The 26,322-nt window shown below is 36.4% G+C and overlaps 1 protein-coding gene across 1 annotated transcript in view; it reads right to left on the minus strand.

Annotated features, from left to right (window-relative positions):
• The window catches only part of LOC150101697 (ral GTPase-activating protein subunit beta), a 778,187-nt gene that overhangs the window by 706,525 nt on the left and 45,340 nt on the right, over positions 1 to 26,322 (minus strand).

A 26,322-nucleotide genomic window follows, 5' to 3' on the forward strand; every position in this document is an offset into this window, starting at 1 on the left:
TCCTTTTTTGTTCGCAAACTCTCACATGAATGATCAGTCTCTCCTATTTGAGTTCAATTAGCTACCTCATTTACATAGATTATCAGACACAATTACCAGAATCCAATAGTCCTGCCCCCTCATGTTACTTAAGGTACAGTAATCCTTTGGAGTAGGAAAGCAATTTGCTGGCCAGATAAATCAAGGATTAGATAACTAAAGATACAAATGCATGGTATTATACCAAAGTTAGCTGACACATTAATTGCTTCATGGATCAATTGATTGAAGGATTGTTCATTAAAAAGTCAGATAAATGAGAAATTGCTATAGTTATTGCTCAGTAACTTTATAAATTATCTTTCCCTCGTTTTCCATGCTTTCTCCATCTTCCAGTCTATATCTCATGGTTAAAATTACCATAATGATAGTCCTATTTATATCTATAAGGTTTGTTTGTCTATTCTTCAGATGATCCTGTAGTTACATGTAACTATATTTTGTCCTGTTAACCTTTAATTCAAACCCTGTATTACTTACAATACATTAGCAATACCACTTTATCCTATCTTGCCGGTACTCCCTGAATACACTGTACTCATTACATTCTATTCACATAAGGTTATCCTCTTCTCTCTATTGCCAATAATTTTTTGTTGCTTTTATTCCTGATGCTTCTGACATTAGTGAACATGCTAGGTAGCCAACCACAAGACTGATGCACATTCAAATAACACTAAAATCTGACTACCTTCATATAAGCAGCCTGAGTTAATTCACCAACCAAATTCCTTACGCCACTGCTGCAGTCATTGTTTTTCTTGTAGAAAAGCCAACCTCTCTGCATTATGGGATACCGTACAGTTGATATTAATTGAATATATACAAGTAGCCACTATATACAAGTAGTCTAGTCATTAAGATAGTTTATATGCAAACTTTGTTTGCTTATACTTGAGTAAAGGATTAAACAAGATTAAACAAATGATATGTGAGGAGAAAGGGGTGCAGTCTGTTAATGTGTGGGATGAGTTTTGAAGTACAAAGTGAACTGTATAAGAGTAATGCACTGCATTTCAATGGTTCTGATGCGAGTTGCTAGGAGAGACTGCTGCTGGAAGGTAGAGAAGTGAGTACAGAGAATGAATCTGATCAAGTGGGAAGTGATGTGGAAGAGCAGGAGAGTGATATAGGAGATTGAAGAAGTGAGCGGCATGAGTATAGAGAATGAGAGAACAGATGTGCAAGACGGACAGGAAAATGGGGAGGCTCAGGGTGGATAGGGGAATACAGCGTGAGAAAGGTGAATGCTCCAAGAGAATGTGAATGCATGTGTAGACAGGAAAGAAAGGAGATGACCTGGGATCAAGAGGAAACAGTTGGATTTGAAGAGGGTTCTAAAATGAATAAGGAGAAAGGGAAATGTTTTCAGTTGAGCATGGAGAAATCAAGTCGAATGAGTGGTATCAGTAGAACGAGCTATAGATCCAGGAATGAGCTGCTGTGTTTGTATACAAATGCTAGAAGTGTAAGAAACAAAGCAAAATGAACGCATTAATTGAGTCTGTTCACCCAAAAATTGTTGGAATAAGCGAGACATCCTGATAGGAATAGAAATGGAAGAGTATGATGTGTTTCGTGAGGAGAGAAAGGGTAAAAAGGAAGGAGTGCTATTGATGATAGAGAAAGAGTTATGTCCATACAAAGTAGAGATTCAAGAGGAAAAAATGCCAGTGGCTTTGAGGCAGTATGGTGTGAGATAGAGGTAAATAGAATTAAAGACTTGGCTGGATGTTCTTATAGACCTGGTAATGTGGATGGTAGTGACTATGAAATGTATAATCAAATTAGTCCCGCAAATAAAAAAAGGATGATCATTATGGGTGATTTTAATTAAGGCAATATAGACTTGGAAGATGAGATAGCGACTGGAAGTAAAAAAAATGCGTTTCTTGAGTTTTTTGAGGGACAACTACCTCAGATAGTATGTAACAGAGAGCATACAAGAATTGGATCTTGGATTTGATCATCTCATCAGAAGATGTAATTATAAATGAGGTGTCCAATCACTCTCCAACTAGTGAAAGTGACCATGAAGTGATTAACTGGGTGGTTGCCAGCAGTGTGTAGACCTCTGTGAGAAAAGGGTATATGTGGAACTACAAGAGTGTGAGTATGAAGAGCTCAGGAGACAGCTTGCAGGTGTAGCATGAAACGAGGAGTTAGCTGAAAAAGAAATCAATGCAGCTTGGGGGATATTCAAGAACTATCTAGTAGAAGCAATGTCTAAATGTATTCCAAGGTTCAGAAGGTTAAATAAGATAGGTGTGAAATGGATAATGAAGAGATTAAGCATGTGATACAGGCAAAAATGGGCATTATGGAGGCAGCATAAGAGAAGTGGTAGTAACCAATTCCACGAGGATTACAAAGACCACACAAGGCAGGTGATTTGGTTGGTAAAGGTAGCAGAAGTGAGTTATAAGCAGCAGTTAGCAAATGAAGCCAAAAAGAATCCTAGAGTTCTTTCAATATGTAGCCAGCAAAAAAAAGAATGATTACAGAAGGATGACAATGATTGAAGAAAATGGTATAAGAACAACTACTGGAAAGATATAGTGGAGATACTTAATGAGCAGTTCGTACAGGGCTTTCATTCTTGTGAATGCGACATCATGGAGAGATTGAGATGAGAGTAGTTGATGATGGGGAGGAGAGACTGACTGTAAGTGACAAGATATGTATGGGGGAATCTTCAGAATACGTGGTGATAACATATCCCCACGTATTCTGAAGGAATGTGGCAGGGAGTTGACATCTGTTTTCACATATTTTTTTAATATGAGTCTTGGACACTGGGTCAAGTTCCTAAGGTGGAAGGAGGGCAAGATTGTGCTGCTTCATAAGGGAGGTGATAGAACTCAAGCATCAAATTATACGCCTATCTGTGTGTCAGGTGTTGTGGTTAAGTTGTTGGAGAAGTTTGTGAAAACTAGGATCCAGAATTGGGTTGACAACAATGGTACTATCTTTGATGGACAGCACAGATTTGCAAAAGGGAGGTCATGTTTTAGTTATTTATTTACTTATTATTATAATAAGTAAATATTAATACAAATAAGTAAATATTAATACAATATTTACTTATTGTAATAAGTAAGTAATCTACTTACTTATTACAATAAGGTGACAGCTTCCTTGGACAGAGGAGAGGGATACACAGTAATATACTTAAATTTCGCAAAGGCCTTTGATAGATTACCGCATGATAAGTTGATAGTCAAACTAGAGTGAATGGGGTTGGATCTGTTAGGTACACCACTAGTGACTTTCCTTTTTATTAGATTATTAGATTAGTGCATTGGATTAGCGGTTGGATCGGAGACTGGCTATCTGATAGGTATCAGCAAGTTGTGTATAAGGGAGCAATATCCCAGAAAAGGAAAGTCACTAGTGGTGTACCTAACAGATCTGTTTTGGGGCCATTACAGTTTAACTTGTATGTTAATGATATCGGCAAAGATTTGGATCAAGATATTCAGTTGTCTGCAGATGTTGTAAAGTTGGGACGAACTATGAAGAGCAGCGAATATGTTGTGGCCTTACAAAGACGACTTGAATAAATTGAGTGATTGGGCACGGGAATGGGGATGAGAGTTCAATGTTGCAAAATGTAAAGTTTTAAAATTTGGGAAACAAAGGTGCGAGGTAGAATTTATGCTTGGTGGGGATATATTGTCAGAGGTGGTGGAAATAAGAGATCTTGTGATAGTGGATAAGGATCTGAAATTTAGGAGATACACTGTCAAAATTGTGAAGACAACAAAAAGACTTCTGGGAATGATGCAGAGGTCACTAACTTGTAGAAATAGGGAGATTCTTGTTCCATTGTATAATTTGATTTGATTAGGCTACACATGGACTATTGTGCTCAGATTTGGTCACCTGGTTTTCAAAAAGATGAAGAGATGTTAGAAAAGGTCCAGAAGTGACTGAGTAAGGTAGTTTCTGACCTCTGGAATGTCAAATATGGGGAAAGATTGAGAAGATGCAATTTATAGAGTCTAGTGGATAGGAGGAAAAGGGGAGATATGATAGACACCTACAAGTTACTAAGGGGTTTTTATAGGATCAATGTTGGAGAGGTTCTACAGAAAACAGTGGGAGATCAGAGGAGAACCAGAGATTCCCTGGAAACTGTATAAAGAGGGTGTGAGCAAGGGAGTGAGAATCAGGTTTTTCGCATGCAGAGTTGTGAATGATTGGAAAGTGTGGTGTCTGCAGAGAATTTGAGTATGTTTGAGGCATGGTATGATGAGCTATGTGTATGATAAAAGGACTTCCTAGATCAGTCTTTGACTCCATGGGGTCTTGGGGTAATAATAATTTCTTGTCAAATATAATTTATTAAGTCAAATGCTTTTCTTGTCTGAAAAAAACTACTGTCTGACATTATTCCAAAGGTCATACCTTCCATACTATCCTAATCTTTTTCTCTCAATTTCTCTGTCCTAACAATCTTGATATCTCACCTTGTTGGTGTGCGTGTCCTGAGACTTTCTGTAAGTTCTGTTGCAGTATGTCTATCATATCTAGTTTCCCTGACTGTCTGGTATTCATTCCTTCACTGAACATTTTCTACAAGTACCTAACCAAGTACATCCAAATGTAATCCATCCTGCAAGTCCAAATTCCTTCTACCATCAAAAACTTTCCATAGATCAACATACTTGAAACTATTTCTGCACAATCAGTGCACTGAATTATTAGCAATCACATCTCTCCATCTCAGCTTATTCACATTATACTTTGGCAGCAAGCTGATAATCTCAATTCATTTACTCTTCTCTTTTCACACCTTTTATAATAAATTTAGTTTAATCATTTATCCAAGTGTGAGCAAACAAAGTTTGCACCTGAAAGTATCTTCAGGACTGGGATAAGGTGGTGCAACACCAGGACGGCTCCTTGCAAAAGTGGAGCAAGCTACTATCACTCCTATCTCAGTATCTCCCATAATGCAAAACACATCTCCTTGCAGATATGCCTAATGTTATGCATTTTTTTGCATTGTTATGCCTAATTTAACATTAGGCATATCCGCAAGGAGATGTGTTTTGCATTATGGGAGATACTGTGATAGGAGTGATAGTAGCTTGCTCCACCTTTGCAAGGAGTCACCCTGGTGTTGCACCATCTTACCCCAGTCCTGAAGATACTTTCAGGCGCAAACTTCGTTTGCTCACACTTGGATAAAGGATTAAACTAAATTTATTATATTCTAACCAAGTGAAAAATAAACTTTCAACTTTTCACACCTTATTCAACAAACCTTGCATATCCTCTACTTTATTCATCTCCTTTCAAGCTGTTTGTTCCAAGTAATACAATAACTTCTACTTGTACTATCTGCTTGCATAGAGCCTTAGTCACTTCATGAATTTTTGCTCCCACAAAACATGCTTTCATTATTTGCTCATCTAGTATGCAGTTTTCATACTTCATACATCGTTATATCCTTTTTCAACCTTCTTTTTCTTTTACTCCTTCCCTTGTGCTTTTCTCATATTTTATCTTTTTTAGCTTTCTTGCAAGTTAACAAGCAGTTTTCCAGTCTCTATAAATCCTATTTTATATTATGAAGAACTCACTGAAGTCAGAAAATTTCTGTCAATATATTGAACTCTTCTATTTCTTATACAGCCCTACCTCTCTCTTTCATTACAACCACTTCATCATTCACCATATCTTCATTATCATTCATAAATTTGACAATTTTTACTTGCTAACTCTCTTTCATTTCTGGCTATGCTCTTGCTGACATTCATACTTTCATGCCTATTATCCTCAATGCCCACCACTTCTTTCTCTCACACTTGACACTCACTTTTGAAACATTTTCTACACACTCTCACCACTCTTGTTTTCAAAAAGAGTGCATTTCATACACACTCATCTTACCAAGTTCCTTATATTAAACTCTTTATCCTAGGAACCATTGTTTTTGTATGCACCGGCAATATGCTGTATTATTATCATACAGTACCCTAATAAGCTAAATCTAAATTAAAATACATTAAAACTAATCTAAAATTAATGTAAAAGCTTTAGGAAGCTTTCAGATCAGCTAGCAAATAATCTCTGCCTGCTACTATTCTTCAAAGTGTGATATGTGGAGAATATTACCAAGGCTGCAATTTGCAATAGAGTTGAGTAAAATTCTCCAATGGTTTAACAAAGAATCCTATACTGTATATTCCATGCTCTTTGCAATTTCATCTTACCTTAAACAGCAACCACGAAAAGTCAAGCAATAAGAAACAAATTACATGTGGAAGGCAGGCAAACCTCAAAAACATTCTAGACCACTTCACAAATACACAAGGTTTCAGTTCCATCCTCAATGATATTCATTTCCATCTCCAATCTGCAAACCACATCTAAAGCTTTCCTAACAGAAACATCTTTCAGCCTCCTCAATCACAACTTGTCTCACTTCACTTTACTGAACCACACACATACAGTTTTTATATAGTGAAACCTGTGGGTATCCATAACTATAGAATAACATATATGCAACAGTAAATAGTCCGTGTGGTTAACTTGGTGGCTTTGCACTTTGCAACAATATGCCTGAGGAAGGAGTGTCCTAGGTTTGATTCCCGTCGAAGACGTGAGGAGCTTAAGGATCTTCCTCAGCCATGGCCAAGTTAGCTGGTCTTGGGCATCGACAGCAGGGTTTTTCCCCAACAGTTTATCTGGGATTTTTCATTGCACAAGCAGGCAAACCGGCCCCATGAACACACTCAGATTACAGTCATAAGTACTACCCTTAGGGGATGCAGCAAGGAGTGACAAACTGGTCGCATTAATTTTGTCGTGAACCCCTCATTAGGAGACTCTACCCGTGCTAAAGGGATGGATGAGATCAATCAATCAACAGTAAATAACTTTTTTATTATGTAAAGATTTTGTTTTATGTATCATAAGACATCATCGGTACAACTAACGAACAACAATAGGAATTGAATTTTAAAAAAAAAAAAACAGTAGTGCATATGCTTAAATTGGAATCCCACTATGTATACATTTGCATATCCATGGATTAAAAACTACTGGGCTGAAATTAAAATTACTTAAATTAAAATATAGCAGATAAATTAATTATTGAATACAATTGAGGATGACAATTTCCCAAACTTTTGGAATAGCGAGACAGTCATTTCAATTAAGATTAGGTCTATCAAGGAAAGGTTTCAGCACTTTCTTTATATAAACTTTCATGTTTATATGTGGATCTATGTAGTACCTTGGCATTTTGCCATTGGCTCCTTTTGTTAGCATTTTCGATTCCATGTGTGCAAGGCCAGATTTGTGAGGATTGATAAGGTGGATGTGGTTCTTGATGTTAAGAGATACATTTATTTATAGATCTTCCTATTTGTCTATAGTAAGACAAGTTACACAAACATGGTATTTGGTATATGTCAGGTAGCATCATTGGTGAGAGTTAGTCTTTTGGAGAAGGTAACAAGATGTGAATTTGGTTGATGGGTTTCGTAGGTAGCAGTGAGTTGATATTTTCTCATAATTTCTGCCACACATTCAGAGATGCCTTTAATATATGGTATAGGAGTCCTGTGACTTCTTCTTGTCGGGGTTGATGTGTAGGAGAGGGGTTAATTTTTTTGGGGGGGGTTGTTCTTGGATTATATCCATTTAGTAAGGCTGCTGCTTTGATAATTTCCAATTCTTATTTTAGGAATTCTTCAGAAGAACAAATCTTGTGTGCTCTGGGATACTAAAGATTCTGAAAAAGTTGGTTTTCAGTAGATAGAAGTGGAAATGGAAATAATCAAGAAAGGAAATACCTTTTGATCATTCCTTTTCTAATGCGAACTTGACATAAGGATGCAGGGTGTCGATGTTTTGTAGACATGAGTAGAGTTCAGGTTCTGTGCGACTCCAATCTCCAAAAATGTCATCGACATAGAATAGCCACATTGTTGGATTTGGATCAAGAGTAAAAATTTTATCTTCTAGGTGTTCAAGAGAAAGTTGGCTAAGGTAGGTGATAAGGGTGAGCCCATTGCTATTCCTTCCTGTTATTTATATATTTTATCTTTCCATGTGAAGTAATCTGATGTGATTGCAAATTTGAATAATTCCACTATGCCCAGTGGAAATTTTTGAGTTAACAATTCTATTGTTTCTTTGTAAGGGATATTAGTGAAGAGAGAGAGAGAGAGAGAGAGAGACATTGTCAAAGCTTGCTAATATGTTTGTATCTGCTAGTTTAATGTCTTTTATTCTTGTATGAAATTCTATGGAATTTTTTATCGAAGAGGTTGAGTGGCCTGAGGGGATGGAGAAAGTTAGACAGTAATCTTGATATTTTGTATGTGGGACTGCCTGTAGAATCCACAATAGATCTGAGTAGACAGTTACTTTTATGTAATTTTGATGAACCATATATTCTAGGTCTTGCATGGTAGGTTTTGATTCTTTTGATGGTTTCTTGATCTCTGGATGTTGTTTGATCCAGTATCTTGTTGAGTTTTTTGAGCTGACTTTTTACCATATATCAAAGGTATCTCTGAGTGTATGGCAAAAATTATGAGAAAATATCAACTCATTGCTACTTACAAACCCATCAACCTAATTCACAGCTTGCTACCTTTCCAAAATACAAACTCTCACCAATGATGCTACCTGGTGTATACCAATGGACAAACTTGAAGATCTATAAATAAACGCATCTCTGAACATCATGACCACATCCACCTTATCAAACTTCACAAATCTGGCCTTGCACATGTGAAATTGAAAATGCTAACCACAGGATCCAGTGGCAAAATGCCAAGGTACTACATAGATCCAAATATAAACATGAATGTTTATATAAAGAAAGTGCTGAAACTTTACTTCATAGACCTAATCTTAATCGAAATGACTGTCTCACTATTCCAAAAGTTTGGGAAATTGTTATCCTCAATTGCATTCAATAATTTATCTGCTATATATTAATTTAAGTAATTTTAATTTCAGCCCAGTAGTTTTTAATCCATGAACATGCAACTGTATACATAGTGGGATTCCAATTTAAGCATATGCATTACTGTTTTTTTTTTAATTCATTTACTATTGTTGTTCGTTAGTAGTACTGATGATGTCTTATGATACATAAAACAAAATCTTTACATATTAAAAAAGTTATTTACTGTTGATTGATTGTTCTCATCCATCCCATAAGGACGGGTAGAGTCTCCTAATGAGGGGTTCATGACAAAATTAATGTGGCCAGCAAAAAATCTCTTTCTGTTGAAAAGTGACATTTATGCTTGTTCTTTTTTGATCCTCTTCTGGATTTTCTTTGGATAGAAAATATCTTTGCCTCATTCTGTCAAGTCTGTATCATTCACCTAATATCACCAACCATTCTACACTTTTTGATTTCCATTTTAATGACATTTTGATGTTCACAATTCCAAACCGGATTTCCTTATCCAACTGCAACGATCTAGCAATTCCACAAGATACAGATGCTGAGGCACATGGCTTTCAAAACATTGGATAATATTAGCTGCTCTTCAAACACACTGGATTTCTTTGTCTCAAATATGAACTTTTTAAGAGTGTAATGTTGTTTGTCTTGTAGGAAATTCAAACTATTACCTAGCATTGATTTCTTGTCCCATGCAGAAACTCACAAACACATTCTGATTCATGAACTGTCTAACATTATAAAAATACTATGTATGATGATCTTCATGACTTTTATGCTTCATTTCCTGGTTGGAATTTTTTTTCAGCCTTCTAATCCAAACACATACATTGAAGAAAAGGAAAAATCATTCCCCACTGCACTTTAAATTAACATCTCTTATCTAAGTTTTGGCTCTCAAAGATCTGTTGGATCCTGCTCAGGACATGGACTGGTTATTACTAACACCATGTTCCAACATAAAAATGTACACAAATTCAAATGGAGAGAAGAGGCAAGGAATAAGAAAAGTCTCACTGACTATGTTATTGTTGATAGTGATGTTTTCTCCATGGTGCAGGACACCAGAGTGTACAGAGGATTTGAAATTGGAAGTGATCACAATTTAGTCTTGAGCAGGATAAAATTGAATTTCATATTGAAAAGAATAATATGTAAGAAAGTTTTAAAGCGAATAAAAGTTGAGCAGCTCTCAGATGTGAACTGTAGACTAAAATACACAGAGATTATTGAAGAAAAAATGAAGGAGTTTGAGAACATGAATCAAACTTTGGAGATTTAGTGGCAAGTCTTGAAGAAAGCCCTGATTCATTCAGCTAGAGAGGCATGTAGTGAAGTTATCTGCAAGGATAGAAAAATTAGAACTCCATGGTGGACACAGGAAGTTAAAGAGGCAGTAAAGGAAAAGACGAAAGCATGTCAAAAGTTCCTGGCAAATAAGTCAGCTTGTGCTCTTAGAGAATACAGAGACAAATGTAAGAAAGCTAAACAGTGTGTAAAACTAGCTAAACAAAAGTCATGGGAGGACTTTGGCAAGAATATAGAAAATAAATATCAATGGAGGTTGTTGAAGAAGCTTAGGAATGGAGGAAAGAGTGCTGTAAAAGGAGTTAGAGATGATAAAGGTGACATGAAAACGGAAGAAAAAGATATCCTTGAAGTATGGAGTAATTACTTTGAAAAACTGCTAAATGAAACAAGCAGTGATGACAGTACAGTGGTAAAAAACACTGACCAGGCATGCAGTCAGGAATACATATCCATACTTGAAGTAGAAAAAGCTATCAAAGGCTTGAAATGTGGAAAGGCAGCAGGAGTAGATGATATTTGATCAGAAATGCTGAAGTATGGTGGTATAAGAGTCTTACAGTGGCTGCACTGCATAGTTCAGAATGCCTGGACAGAGGGACGAATTCTAGATGATTGGAGTCGAGCTCTCATAGTACCCATATATCTTCTTCTTCTTATTGTGCTATCTTCTATCGAAGGTCAGCGACCATCTTGGCGAACAAACCGCGCTCTTGTGCTAATCTGAGCAGTTGTGCACTGCTCTTTCCTGTCCACGTCTTGATTAATTATTTTAAAAGTGGACACCATTTTGAGCCCGGAGATTCTTCGCACCCCTGTCTCATTTAAGGGACGCCGGGAACTTGCGGCCAATTGTAAGGGTTTGCTCGCCATGGTGATTGTTCTGGAGATTAGGTAGAGCAGTAGTTTCTCCATTTGCTTTCTGCTCCGCAGTATTACAGACGTACACCCATATATAAAAAGGGAAATAAAACTGAATGTGAGAATTACAGAGGTATTTCCCTATTGAGTGTTCCTGGCAAGATCTATGGAAGTATACTTGAGAAACGGTTGAGAAGAATTGTGGAAGAAAAGCTTGATGAAGAACAAGCTGGATTCAGGCCAAATAGAGGCTGTCAGGATCAGATCTTCACTTTACGACAAATAGTCGAGAAAGTATGGGAATATAACAAAGATCTGTATTTAAGTTTTGTCGATTTGGAAAAGGCATATGACAAGGTGCCAAGAGAGAAGCTATTCAATACGCTGCAGTTATATGGTGTCAATGGGGCATTATATCAAGCAATACTTAGTCTTTATTTGAGTTGTAAGTCAGCAGTTAGAATTGAAGGAAGTACAGGAAGATGGTTTAATGTTAACTCTGGTGTGAGACAAGGATGTACATTATCCCCTCTGTTATTCATTATCTATATGGATCACATTATGAAGGAAAGTGGTATTAAACATGATATCAAAATTGGAGATGTTAATGTCAGCTCCTTGCTTTATGCGGATGATCTTATACTTCTAAATAAATCTGCTACAAGTCAGCAAGATTCTGTGATGAAATTGAATAGCTGTTGTAATAGATATGGTCAGCAATAAAAAGACAAAGGTCAGCAATAAAAAGACAAAGACAATGAAAATAGGCAGAATCACTGAAAATGTCAGCTGTGTTGTTAATTGAGAACCCGTGGAATAAGTAAAACATTTCAGCTACTTAGGCACGATTTTTAGTGAAGATGGTAAATTCAATACAGAAATAGACAACAGAATCAGCAAAGCTGGTATGGTGGAAAGTAAATTGAATAAATTCATATGGAATAAGAGAGAAATTAGTCAGAACATTAAATTAGCTGTATACAAGACAGTGTTCAAACCAGTTTTAACTTATGGATCTGAGAGCTGGGTCAGAAGTAAAACACTTGACCAAAGACTAGAGACCGCAGATATGAGAGCCCTGAGAAAGATTAGAGGTGTGAACAGATGGCATCAATGGCAATATCATATTAAAAACGAGGATATTAGGAAAGAACTTGACATTGTCAGCATCGAGGAATGCGTTAGCAGAGCTAATCTCAGGTGGTATGGTCACTTAAATAGAATGGGAGAGGAAAGATTAGCAAAACAACTGCCTGGTTGGCAGGAAAACGGCCCAGAAGAAGTCCAAGATATAGGTGGATTGATACAGTACAAAGTGCCTTAGACGATAGAAATATAAGATCTGATAATGTTGGAGTCTTGACAAGTAACAGACTGATTTGGAGGAAAATTGTAGATAGGAAGTTAGTAATGATGTAATTTTTTCATGTAGTACTATCATATCCTGTACACCCCTTGAGGGTACATGGCAGGAATATGATGATGATGAAGAAGTCCATACTGATTCTTGATCCATTCAAGAAAGAATTAAATTTACTACCGATGGCTTATATCAAAATCTCCACTTCTTATGTATTCTGCTAATAAAGCTCAAAATAGTTGCTGGAAGTTTATTTTGCACTTGGTTAGACATAAAAAGTTTAGTTTAATCCTTTATCCGAGTGTATGCAAACAAAGTTTGTCCCTGAAATTTTCTTCAGGACTGAGGCAAGGTGGTACATCTGTTGGCAACTCATAGCAAAGGTGGACCAAGCTCTCATCACACCTTGTCTTAGTATCTCCCATAATGCAAAGCACATCTCCTTGCAGACATGTATAAGTGAAGGGCCACTACCCAGACCGGTTTCGACCTTTATTGAGGTCTCATCAATCGGAGGCAGACCCAGAAGTGGTGATACTAAGGCAGAAGCAATAGAGAGGTCATATTTACCTATACGAGTTGCCAAAGGGTGTACCACCTTATTATTAAATTACTCTGTATTTAGAGAAAGATGTTGGAAGTTTATTTTGCACTTGGTTATACTATAATAAGTTTAGTTTAATCCTTTATCCAAGTGTAGGCAAACAAAGTTTGTCCCTGAAATTATCTTCAGGACTGAGGCAAGGTGGTACATCTGTTGGCAACTCATAGCAAAGGTGGACCAAGCTCTCATCACACCTTGTCTTAGTATTTCCCATAATGCAAAGCACATCTCCTTGCGGACATGTATAAGGGAAGGGCCACTACCCAGACCGGTTTCGACCTTTATTGAGGTCTCGTCAGTGGGAGGCAGACCCAGAAGTGGTGATACTAAGGCAGAAGCAATAGAGAGGTCATATTTACCTATATGAGTTGCCAAAGGGTATACCACCTTATTATTAAATTACTCTGGATTTAGAGAAAGATGTTGGAAGTTTATTTTGCACTTGGTCTACCTCCCACTGACGAGACCTCAATAAAGTTGAAACCGGTCTGGGTAGTGGCCCTTCCCTTAATGCACAGCATTAGTATCTCCTTATGGGAGATACTAAGACAAGGAGTGATGAGAGCTTGGTCCACCTTTGCTACGAGTTGCCAACAGATGTACCACCTTGCCTCAGTCCCGAAGATATTTTCAGGCACAAACTTTTGTTTGCCTACACTTGGATAAAGGATTAAACTAAACTTATTATACTCAAAATAGTTGCAATTTACAAACGTGTCCAAAAATTGAAACATTGAAAGGACCAAAAGAAAACTTATTATCCAAACAGTAGTCATATATCTCTGGTTCCTGGCCAAAATAATAGAAATAATGTTATCCATAGGATAAATAAAAAAAAACCTCCTAATACTTCAAGATTAGGAGAATCTTCTAATAGTAAAGAATTAATGGAGACACAACACACATTAGAAAAATTACTTTACTTAACATTAAGAAAGTAACATTTGGCATTTCGACATCTGTATTGAGGTCATCATCATCAGAAAAACATACATCTGTACAGGATACAAACTACATGACAATACACTACACAAAAGTAAGATGAATCTAAATGTTTGTTAATCATTTACCCTGGCCTGTCTTCTGGTGGAAAAAAAATGTTATTAAAAAAATATAAATAAATAAAAAAAAACTACATTAAACAATTTCTAAAGTCCTCTCGTATTAAGATTCTCTTCTGTCTGGGGTTGTTCTGAATGCTATACTGGTTGAAGAGGAGTGCTTCAAATTCTTGAAATAATTAATCCATCGTTCTTGTTAAAAGACCATTATTCAATATGAGTGCTGCTAACATTATAGCTGAATACTTGCAACATTATATTGTTTAGGAGATGCACAAAAGAGAGCTTCCAAAGAAGAGAATGAACAAAGAGAAGGAAAAAATTGTTCTGAGTTTGGAGTTGAACTATGAAAAACCATTGAGTAGCCACTGATGTTTTAACAGATTTAGAAGTGCAGATTAGAATTACTGATGCCAGATCTAATAAATAGTAGCCTGGAAATATCTTTAGTGAAAGAGAGCATATCAAATTAGTGAGATGGGTTATTAATGAACATAATTACTCTTTACTCTCTTCTTTACTAACGTGTTAATGGTTTTTAACATGTTTGTGCCAGGCGGTGTCTGCGCATATGTGATCTGCCAGCAAGAACTAGATTTATTGTATGTATGTCACTTTCACATCAAGCAGTTGTATTTTTACAAAGCCTATACAGCATGTTAGTTATAACCTTTTTTTGTTAGAATTTCATTTATAAAATTAACATTTGCAAAGTATCTTGATGATATTGAATATCTCAACTGCAGTTCAAACTGATTTCAAGGTACATATATTCTTATATGCATCTTTTTGCTTTACATAAATTGGGTGCCTTCCGTACCCAATGACTGTATTACAAACAGTTGTTATACATATTTGGAACTGAAAATTTGAAAGAGGATGTTAGGACAAAAGTGTTAGACACCATGTATAGTGCTACAATAAATCGGTTTTACTTGCATGCACTGCATGCAGTATAGTGTCTGTGGGAGGGAAGTGTTTTCCATTATGAAGTGTCATTCTAGTTGTCTCTAATTACATACTTTGATGTTGGTTTTTTTCCTCGAACATCTCAATAGCCAACATCAAACTATTAAGTTTACTGCCAAGCTTAAAACGGATAATTCTCTGCCTTTTCTTGATGTCAAACTGACACGCTCCTCTGGTAAACTCAAAATATCGATGTGTAGAAAGCCAACGCATACCAACAGATATCTGCATAGTCAGTCCCATCACTTCCCTCCTCATAAGCTTGGATTAATTTACACCTTGGGACATAGAGCCCGTTCTCTTCTGGACCCAAATGAACTTCTTACAGAAATAAACCATCTAAAAACTTCTTTCAAAGTTAATGGATACTCCAGGAGAATCATTGAAAAATTCCTTCTTAATCTTCCTAGATATCACTCAGAAGAAACAAATAGATTCAAAGGCAATATTTCTATTCCTTACATTAGTACAGTTTCACATAAATTAGCAAAAGTTCTTAGAAAATACAATATCAGAACCTTGTTCACTCCACTTCCGAAGATCCGTTTCTTAATAAGCCACCCAAAACCTTGTCATCATCAACTCAAATACTGGTGTATATAAAATATTATGTGACTGCGATATTCCTTATATCGGGCAGACAGACAAATCTGTCGAAATGCATATGGAAGAACACACGAGAGACATTACTTACAAGAGACAGCGAGCGAGTGCATTATCAAGTCATATCCTTTTCTCGGCTAATCCTAATGATGATAACCAAAGTCACAAAGTCTGCTGGGAAAAATCTACTAACATCTTCCGTTGCAGTGATGAACTAGAGAGAAAAATTGTGGAATCTAGAAAAATCATCTTCAATCCTGTTCATCTAAATAACAACTTAAGCTACAACCTCCCAGATAGTCATTCAGCTGTAATCATGTACTGGCATGCATGAGATGCTACCAGCACGTACTTTCCCAACAATACCACAAACGAAAGAACAGCTTTAAATACAACCACAACGTTTTAATGTTAATTATGTATAGAGACTCTCTATGATGTTCTTAGTTTAGTGTTTTTTCTCTTTTTTTTTTCTTTCTTTTATAATGTCACCTGATGAAGGCTGTTACAAGCCGAAACTAGTAGTGTTTTAATATTAAAACCTTTTTACTTAAATCTCGGTTCTAGTCATTCAATTCTTTTAAAATATATATATATATATAATGAATGTAGGATTTGCAAAAGGATGGATAATTCTAATGATGATTGGAAATTATTTATGTAGCCTATTACTGTGTAAAAAGTGTATACTGATTCTCAGTAAACAAATGAAAATTCTTAGAAAACCAAGTAAAATATAAATAAAACAGAGAAATAAATACACATAACAAACACAACAAATTTTACAAGATGATTTGCTTCTCCATCAAACCAAATGAATTCCTGCCATGCCTAAACGAATCACCTGATCAACATTATTAGTTCATTGGATTAGCCCTTTCCTACTGCACACAGCTGTTTCTTATTTGGTTAGTTATTTATACTTTGCAAACAAATCTCTTTCCCTCTTCTCATAAGGTGTTTTTTTCAATTATGCCATCATAAACACATATGCATGTCTAGAATTTATATCATTACAAATGTTAATTATCAGTAGTTCATTTGCTAGTGATTAAAGTTTTTTTTTTTTTTTTTTTTTTATTGAAGCCTGCACTTTCTCTCCTTGATATTTCCCATCCTCACATGGCTTATTAATAATATCCTTTATTATTATCTCCATATCTCCTTTCTGGCATTTAAATTTTATTTATATATATATATTTTATTTTTATCCCAGAAACAAGAGATACAAGATCCTATAGCACATCAGTGCTATAAGAATTGAGAAATCATCATGTTGGAGGTTTAATGGAATATTTACAGATCTAGGAAAGGATTAAAAACTAATTTTAATGCTTCCAATATTTCGTCTCAGTCACTGAGACATCTTCAGAGATTACAAATAACTCTTGTAACATATGCACAAAGACAACACAATACTAAATGAAACATGTGGGTGACTCTCAAGTCCTATCTAGGTGGTGTGTCCTCTATGGGCATTTGTAGGCAGCCCAGGATATAAAGTGGGACCTCTGACAATTATTGTTTCCCAAATTTTAGAAAGTTTTTATGCATCCGTATTTATTTAAGTTAGGTTGACTTTTGAGTGCTGCTGCATATTCTAAATACAGTCTTTCTTTTTTAAATTTACTATGGTGGAGCATGGTTTTCTTCCAGGAGATCCTGCAGGTTGTATCCAATACGTGGTCTGCAAAGCCAAATTGACCATAGTCATGATTGCAGATGTGCAATTTGTGTTCTTTCTAAATGGATAGCTGGTGATCTGCCTGTCTTTCCGAAGTAAGTTAACTTGCAGAAACAGGGTACACTCCAGGCGAGGAGGGAGCTGATCTTGGGTAGTACAGATAAGGGTTGCAAGTTTCTGGTGGGGCTTAAAAGCTGTGTTAGAGGTTTAACATTTTTAAACACCTAGCTATTTTTCTGATGTTCCACTGATGTAGGGGATTGTGATGGCATTTCTGAAATCCTTCTGAAGCGATGGCTGAGGAATGGGAAGAGGAACTAATTATTATTTTTTTAATTCTATTGCTTGTTTTTCAAAATTTTCCATGTAAAAATTGGCAAGGGGAGGTGAGGGGGGGGGAACTATAGCGGTTCCCTCTATTTGTAAATTTTGTTCTTCCAAGAAAAATAACCTGATTAACACGACTATGGTCAATCTGGCCTTGCAGACCATGTATTGGATACAACCCACAGGATCTCCTGGAAGAAAACCGTATAGAGTATAGAGACTCTCTATGATGTTCTTAGTTTAGTGTTTTTTCTCTTTTTTTTTTCTTTCTTTTATAATGTCACCTGATGAAGGCTGTTACAAGCCGAAACTAGTAGTGTTTTAATATTAAAACCTTTTTACTTAAATCTCGGTTCTAGTCATTCAATTCTTTTAAAATATATATATATATATATAATGAATGTAGGATTTGCAAAAGGATGGATAATTCTAATGATGATTGGAAATTATTTATGTAGCCTATTACTGTGTAAAAAGTGTATACTGATTCTCAGTAAACAAATGAAAATTCTTAGAAAACCAAGTAAAATATAAATAAAACAGAGAAATAAATACACATAACAAACACAACAAATTTTACAAGATGATTTGCTTCTCCATCAAACCAAATGAATTCCTGCCATGCCTAAACGAATCACCTGATCAACATTATTAGTTCATTGGATTAGCCCTTTCCTACTGCACACAGCTGTTTCTTATTTGGTTAGTTATTTATACTTTGCAAACAAATCTCTTTCCCTCTTCTCATAAGGTGTTTTTTTCAATTATGCCATCATAAACACATATGCATGTCTAGAATTTATATCATTACAAATGTTAATTATCAGTAGTTCATTTGCTAGTGATTAAAGTTTTTTTTTTTTTTTTTTTTTTTATTGAAGCCTGCACTTTCTCTCCTTGATATTTCCCATCCTCACATGGCTTATTAATAATATCCTTTATTATTATCTCCATATCTCCTTTCTGGCATTTAAATTTTATTTATATATATATATTTTATTTTTATCCCAGAAACAAGAGATACAAGATCCTATAGCACATCAGTGCTATAAGAATTGAGAAATCATCATGTTGGAGGTTTAATGGAATATTTACAGATCTAGGAAAGGATTAAAAACTAATTTTAATGCTTCCAATATTTCGTCTCAGTCACTGAGACATCTTCAGAGATTACAAATAACTCTTGTAACATATGCACAAAGACAACACAATACTAAATGAAACATGTGGGTGACTCTCAAGTCCTATCTAGGTGGTGTGTCCTCTATGGGCATTTGTAGGCAGCCCAGGATATAAAGTGGGACCTCTGACAATTATTGTTTCCCAAATTTTAGAAAGTTTTTATGCATCCGTATTTATTTAAGTTAGGTTGACTTTTGAGTGCTGCTGCATATTCTAAATACAGTCTTTCTTTTTTAAATTTACTATGGTGGAGCATGGTTTTCTTCCAGGAGATCCTGCAGGTTGTATCCAATACGTGGTCTGCAAAGCCAAATTGACCATAGTCATGATTGCAGATGTGCAATTTGTGTTCTTTCTAAATGGATAGCTGGTGATCTGCCTGTCTTTCCGAAGTAAGTTAACTTGCAGAAACAGGGTAAACTCCAGGCGAGGAGGGAGCTGATCTTGGGTAGTACAGATAAGGGTTGCAAGTTTCTGGTGGGGCTTAAAAGCTGTGTTAGAGGTTTAACATTTTTAAACACCTAGCTATTTTTCTGATGTTCCACTGATGTAGGGGATTGTGATGGCATTTCTGAAATCCTTCTGAAGCGATGGCTGAGGAATGGGAAGAGGAACTAATTATTATTTTTTTAATTCTATTGCTTGTTTTTCAAAATTTTCCATGTAAAAATTGGCAAGGGGAGGTGAGGGGGGGGGAACTATAGCGGTTCCCTCTATTTGTAAATTTTGTTCTTCCAAGAAAAATAACCTGATTAACACGACTATGGTCAATCTGGCCTTGCAGACCATGTATTGGATACAACCCACAGGATCTCCTGGAAGAAAACCACTATAGTAAATTTTAAAAGGAAAGACTGTTTTTAGAATCTGCAGCAGCACTCAGAAATCAACCTAACTTAAATACATATGGATGCATAAAACTTCCCAAATTTTGAGAAACGATACTTGTCAGAGGTCCCACTTTACATCCTAGGCCATCTACAAACACCCATACAGGGTATAATAAATTTAGTTTAATCCTTTATCCAAGTGTGAGCAAACAAAGTTTGCGCCTGAAAGTATCTTCAGGACTGAAGTAAGGTGGTACACACCAGGGCAACTCGTTGCAAAGGTGGAGCAAGCTACCAACACTCCTATCTCAATATCTCCTATAATGCAAAACACATCTCTTTGCGGATTTGAAAGTATCTTTGCAACACCTTTGCTGGTGTTGCAAAGATACTTTCAAACTTTCAACATCAAAAACCCATACAGGGTGTACCACCTAGATAGGACTTTAGAGTCACCCAGTTTCATTTAGCATTGTGTTTTCTCTCTCTCTCTCTCTCTCTGTGTGTGTGTGTGTGTGTGTGTGTGTGTGTGTGTGTGTGTGTGTGTGTGTGTGTGTGTGTGTGTGTGTGTGTGTGTGTGTGTGTGAGAGAGAGAGAGAGAGAGAGAGAAGAGTTATTTGTAATCCCTAAAGATGTCTCAGTGACTGAGATGAAATATTGCACGCATTAAAATTAGTTTTTAATCCTTTCCCTTAGTGCTATAATATTCCATTAAATCTCCAACACGGTGTCCTTCTAGCACTTAAGCCTTAACATATAGAAGGATTGCGAAAGAAGTAATCTATTGTGTGTTTCTTGACAATTTCAACCTCCAGTTTTTCTTAAAGAACTGGAGGTTCAAATTGTCAAGAAATACACTATGATGAAAGCTGTTCCAGAGGACAGAGGTAGATGGAATAAATCAGTAAGAGGAAAAGCAGGTTTGATGAGTTTGCAGTCTATGAGATATGTTGCATCTATGAGATAGAGGCTGAAGTGAACTTGTGTGAGATGAGCCAGTTTGCTCTCCTCTAGACATCATCAAGAATTTTTAAGAAGGTTTCAGGGGCACCACCCCAAATGTGTGAACACTATTATAAGATGCATGGATTTAGGATTTATATAGGGTTAGTAGCTGGATGGATGTAGAATAACTTTTTGAGTGAAAAAGAATGCCTAGTTTTTTTAGAGGCTGAGGAAGCTACTGATTTGATGTTTTATACTGGGAGAAGGTGGAGGAGGAGAAGGGGGTGCTTAAGGGTCAAAGCTGTATAACTGAGAGGAGACCTCCACATAGCCTTTAAAGGAATGCGGAGAACCGACCAGGGCTTCTGACCTAATGTCCAATCCTCACCTTCTCGTGGTGCACCCTGTTGGGTATCTACTTTGATACTGAACGAACGAGGATGGGCTGGCAATTTGGGATTTAGCCGACCAAATTGTATTCTTATTGGTTAAACCAAAATAAAAAATGATGGTACAACATGACAAAATTTCATGCCGGCTGGGGCGTCGCCCGGTTAAACAAGGCCCCCGTTGTTTTCGCCAGGGAACCAGGGCGAACAGCGAAAAGTCAGCTACTGGAACAAATCTGAAAACAAACCCCAACTCAACATCACCAGAGTTAAAGATCGGTACTATCAACGTAAGAAGCCTGAATGGCAAAGAAATGGAGCTAGCTGAGGAATTAGATAAGTACCAGATCGACATAATAGGGGTGACTGAAACAAAAAAGACCAAAACTGGTGAGATCTTTCTGAGCAATAAATACAAAATGTTATATTCAGGCAATAACAATCAAGGAAAAGAAGGAGTAGCCATAGTATTCAACACAAAATACGAGGCTAATCTTCTTGAATGGCAGTCAGTCTCAAGTAGAGTAATGTGGGCAAATATGAGAATGGGGAACTGGACAATGAGACTTATTTGTGCCTATGGTCCCACAGAAGGTTCTACTAAGGTAGAAGTGGAGGAATTTTTTGAGGCTTTAGAAAAAGCAACTGACACAATGAAAAAGGAAAAGTTGGTCCTTGTTGGGGATCTAAATAGTAGAGTAGGAAATGATTGTGAGACATACAAAAATATTTTGGGAAAATTTGGAGAAAAGAGCAAAGCTAATAATAATGGCAAATATCTGTTGGATTTCTGCTCAGGACATGGACTGGTTATTACTAACACCATGTTCCAACATAAAAATGTGCACAAATTCACATGGAGAGAAGAGGCTAGGAATAAGAAAAGTCTCATTGACTATGTTATTGTTGATAGTGATGTTTTCTCCCAGGTGCAGGACAGCAGAGTGTACAGAGGATTTGAAATTGGAAGTGATCACTATTTAGTCTTGAGCAGGATAAAATTGAATTCCATATTGAAAAGAATAACATGTAAGAAAGTTTTAAAGCGAATAAAAGTTGAGCAGCTCTCAGATGTAAACTGTAGACTAAAATACAGAAATATTATTGAAAAGAAAATGAAAGAGTTTGAGAACAGGAATCAAACCTTGGAGATTCAGTGGCAAACTCTGAAGGAAACATTGATTGATTCTGCCAGAGAGGCATGTGGTGAGGTTGTGTGCAAAGATAAAAAAATCAGAACTCCCTGGTGGACACAGGAAGTTAAAGAGGCAGTGAAGAAAAAGAAGAAAGCATATCAAAAGTTCCTGGCAAATAAGTCAGCTTTTACTCTTACAGAATACAGAGACAAATGTAAGAAAGCTAAACAGTGTGTAAAACTAGCTAAACAAAAGTCATGGGAGGACTTTGGCAAGAATATAGAAAATAAATATCAAGAAGGTGGCAAAATATTCTGGAGGTTGTTGAAGAAGCTTAGGAATGGAGGAAAGAGTGCTGTAAAAGGAATTAGAGATGATAAAGGTGAAATGAAAACAGGAGAAAAAGATATTCTTGAAGTATGGAGTAATTACTTTGAAAAACTGCTAAATGAAACATGCAGTGATGACAGCACAGTGATAAAAAACACTGACCAGGCATGCAGTCAGGAATACATATCCATACTTGAAGTAGAAAAAGCCATCAAAGGCTTGAAATGTGGAAAGGCAGCAGGAGTAGATGATATTCGACCAGAAATGCTGAAGTATGGTGGTATAAGAGTCTTACAGTGGCTGCACTGCATAGTTCAGAAAGCCTGGACAGAGGGACGAATTCCTGATGATTGGAGTAGAGCTCTCATAGTACCCATATATAAAAAGGGAAATAAAACTGAATGTGAGAATTACAGAGGTATTTCCCTACTGAGTGTTCCTGGCAAGATCTATGCAAGTATACTTGAGAAACGGTTGAGAAGAATTGTGGAAGAAAAGCTTGGTGAAGAACAAGCTGGATTCAGGCCAAATAGAGGCTGTCAGGATCAGATCTTCACTTTACGACAAATAGTCGAGAAAGCATGGGAATATAACAAAGATCTGTATTTAAGTTTTGTCGATTTGGAAAAGGCATATGACAAGGTGCCAAGAGAGAAGCTATTCAATACGCTGCAGTTATATGGTGTCAATGGGGCATTATATCAAGCAATACTTAGTCTTTATTTGAGTTGTGAGTCAGCAGTTAGAATTGAAGGAAGTACAGGAAGATGGTTTAATGTTAAATCTGGTGTGAGACAAGGATGTACATTATCCCCTCTGTTATTCATTATCTATATGGATCACATTATGAAGGAATGTGGTATTAAACCTGATATCAAAATTGGAGATGTTAATGTCAGCTCTTTGCTTTATGCGGATGATGTTATACTTCTAAATAAATCCGCTACAAGTGTACAAGATTCTCTGACTAAATTGAATAGCTGTTGTAATAGATATGGTATGAAGGTCAGCAATAAAAAGACAAAGACAATGAAAATAGGCAGAATCATTGAAAATGTCAACTGTGTTGTGAATGGAGAACCTGTGGAACAAGTAAAACATTTCAGCTACTTAGGCACAATTTTTACTGAAGATGGTAAACTAAATATAGAAATAGACAACAGACTCAGCAAAGCTGGTATCGTGGGAAGTCAATTGAATAAATTCATATGGAATAAGAAAGAAATTAGTCGGAACACTAAATTAGCTGTATACAAGACTGTGTTCAAACCAATTTTAACTTATGGATCTGAGAGCTGGGTCAGAAGTAAAACACTTGACCAAAGACTAGAGACCGCAGATATGAGAGTCCTGAGAAAGATTAGAGGCGTGAACAGATGGCATCAATGGCAATATCATATTAAAAATGAGGATATTAGGAAAGAACTTGACATTGTCAGCATCCAGGAATGCGTTAGCAGAGCTAATCTCAGATGGTATGGTCACTTAAATAGAATGGGAGAGGAAAGATTAGCAAAACAAGTGTTCTCTGCCAGGTTGGCAGGAAAACGACCCAGAGGAAGACCAAGATATAGGTGGATTGATACGGTACAAAGTGCCTTAGACGATAGAAATATAAGATCTGATAATGTTGGAGTCTTGACAAGTAACAGACTGATTTGGAGGAAAATTGTAGATAGGAAGTTAGTAATGATGTAATTTTTTCATGTAGTACTGTCATATCCTGTACACCCCTTGAGGGTACATGGCAGGAATTTGATGATGATGATGATGATGATGATGAAGGTGGAGGTAAATATAAGTCCAAGGAGAAATAGTTCATCCTGTCTGGTGATGTGTGTATGACTGAGGATAAAGGGAGATGAGTTGAGATCCAATTTGTAAGAAGAAAAAAAAAGACAAGACCACATTTTTGTGACATTGAATTTGATCAGTTATTCTTGAAACGAATAACCTGGTCACTTTGTCCATAAAAAGATTGTAAAAATTTACCTGACCTAAGTAAGAAGATTAGATTTTGATGGAGGATAGTGGAATCCATTTTAGCAGTTGCTTATTAGTTGAGAGATTTCCAGGAAGCATAGAAGCTGACTGTTTATCAATTTCTCCATTGTTTTAGAAAGAATTGATAAGTGAGAGCCTAAATGGCATGTTGATTAATAAAGATTTGTTGCCCTTCTTATGTTGGATATAGGTTAATTTTCAAGCCTGATGATAAATAGCATCAGAATCAGAAGTGATAAAAAGGTGACCACAAGAAGGGATGACTACTAACAGAAACCAGTACATTTAGAACTGCTATTACCAGGAGACTTTTTTCCTTTCTTTCAAGGTTACACGGTGGTCAGTGTTCATGAACCAATTGGTATCCAACCACAATACGTACGAAATGGTGAACTACAACCTTACAAACTGCATCAAAAAGAAAACAACAGAACTAATCAAATCAGTGATCATGTGGCCAGAGGAAACAACCAAAAAACTAATACCGCATTATTCCCGCGCTCCCAGAGTTTATGGCCTGCCAAAAATACACAAACACCCCACTACAACTGATAGTTGATGGAATTGACAGCCCTAATTATCACTTATCTAAGAAACAAGCAGCCGCACTCAAGAAGTTGGTAGTTCATTACCCCTCCTATATGAAAAATACACAACACTAAATAAACAAAATTAGAAACATCACACTAATTAGGGCTGTTTACAACTAATTACGACGAAGATTTATTACTCAGCTTTTACCGAGTAATAAATACATATTTTACATAACTGCCCTTTTCACTAATGTCCCAATCAATGATACTATTCTTCTCTTACAAAACATATTTCTGCCGATATCACAGCCCTCTTTGCCCACATACTCTGTTCTGGGTATTTCATGTAGCAAAATAATTTTACCTACAAAAAGAAGGTATGGCCATTGGCTCCCCCCCCCCCAATAGCTAACTTTTATATGGAAAACTTCTAGCAATGAGCTCTAGATTCGACCAGCCTAAAACTCAAAGTCTGGCTCAGATATGTTGATATTTTTGCCATTTGTCCCTACAGATGCAAAATATTAAATACATTCCTAAGCCACCTGAAGAAGCAACACAAACGTATCCAATTCACCATTGAGATCAAAAACGACTCTTTTCCTTTTCTAGACACACTTTACACACGTCTTCCCTCAGGCTGCCTCTCCTTCACAGTCTACCACAAACCTACACATACACACACACGCACACACAGGCCAATACATAGATAAAAATTCATACCACCATCCAGCATAAAAAATAGGGATAATCAGCACCCTCACACACAGAGCCCTAACAATTTGCTCCAGTGAACAGGCTCTGAACCAAGAATTTGAAATTATTAGCTAACCTTTGTAAAAAACTACAATAAAAAAAAAGTTCATAAAATCCTCAAAAAAATGCCATTAAAAGCAAAAAAGATTACAAGAATCCCATAGCCATACCCTACATTAGGGGCATTTCATAAAAAATTGATTGAATACTACTTAAATACAACATCAAGACAACCTTCAAACCCCTGGCAAAATTAAGAAATTTACTTAGCTCCTCCAAAGATCCTCTTCCCTCACTTTCCCTGTCAAGTTTCACTTACTTGACAGCTGTTTCAGAACTGTTGGTTCTCATTAGAGACCAGGCAGATACTCATAGAACAAAAAGTCTCTCAATACCATAACAATCCTATATCAGAAAGTTAAATTATCATAAATGAACTCTCAGTAGGTGCATAATT

This window comes from Typopeltis vanoorti, chromosome 11, assembly GCF_054136105.1.
Source record: "Typopeltis vanoorti isolate ZY-2024b chromosome 11, IOZ_Tvanoo_1.0, whole genome shotgun sequence".
In the NCBI taxonomy this organism is placed as follows: Eukaryota; Metazoa; Arthropoda; class Arachnida; order Uropygi; family Thelyphonidae; genus Typopeltis; species Typopeltis vanoorti.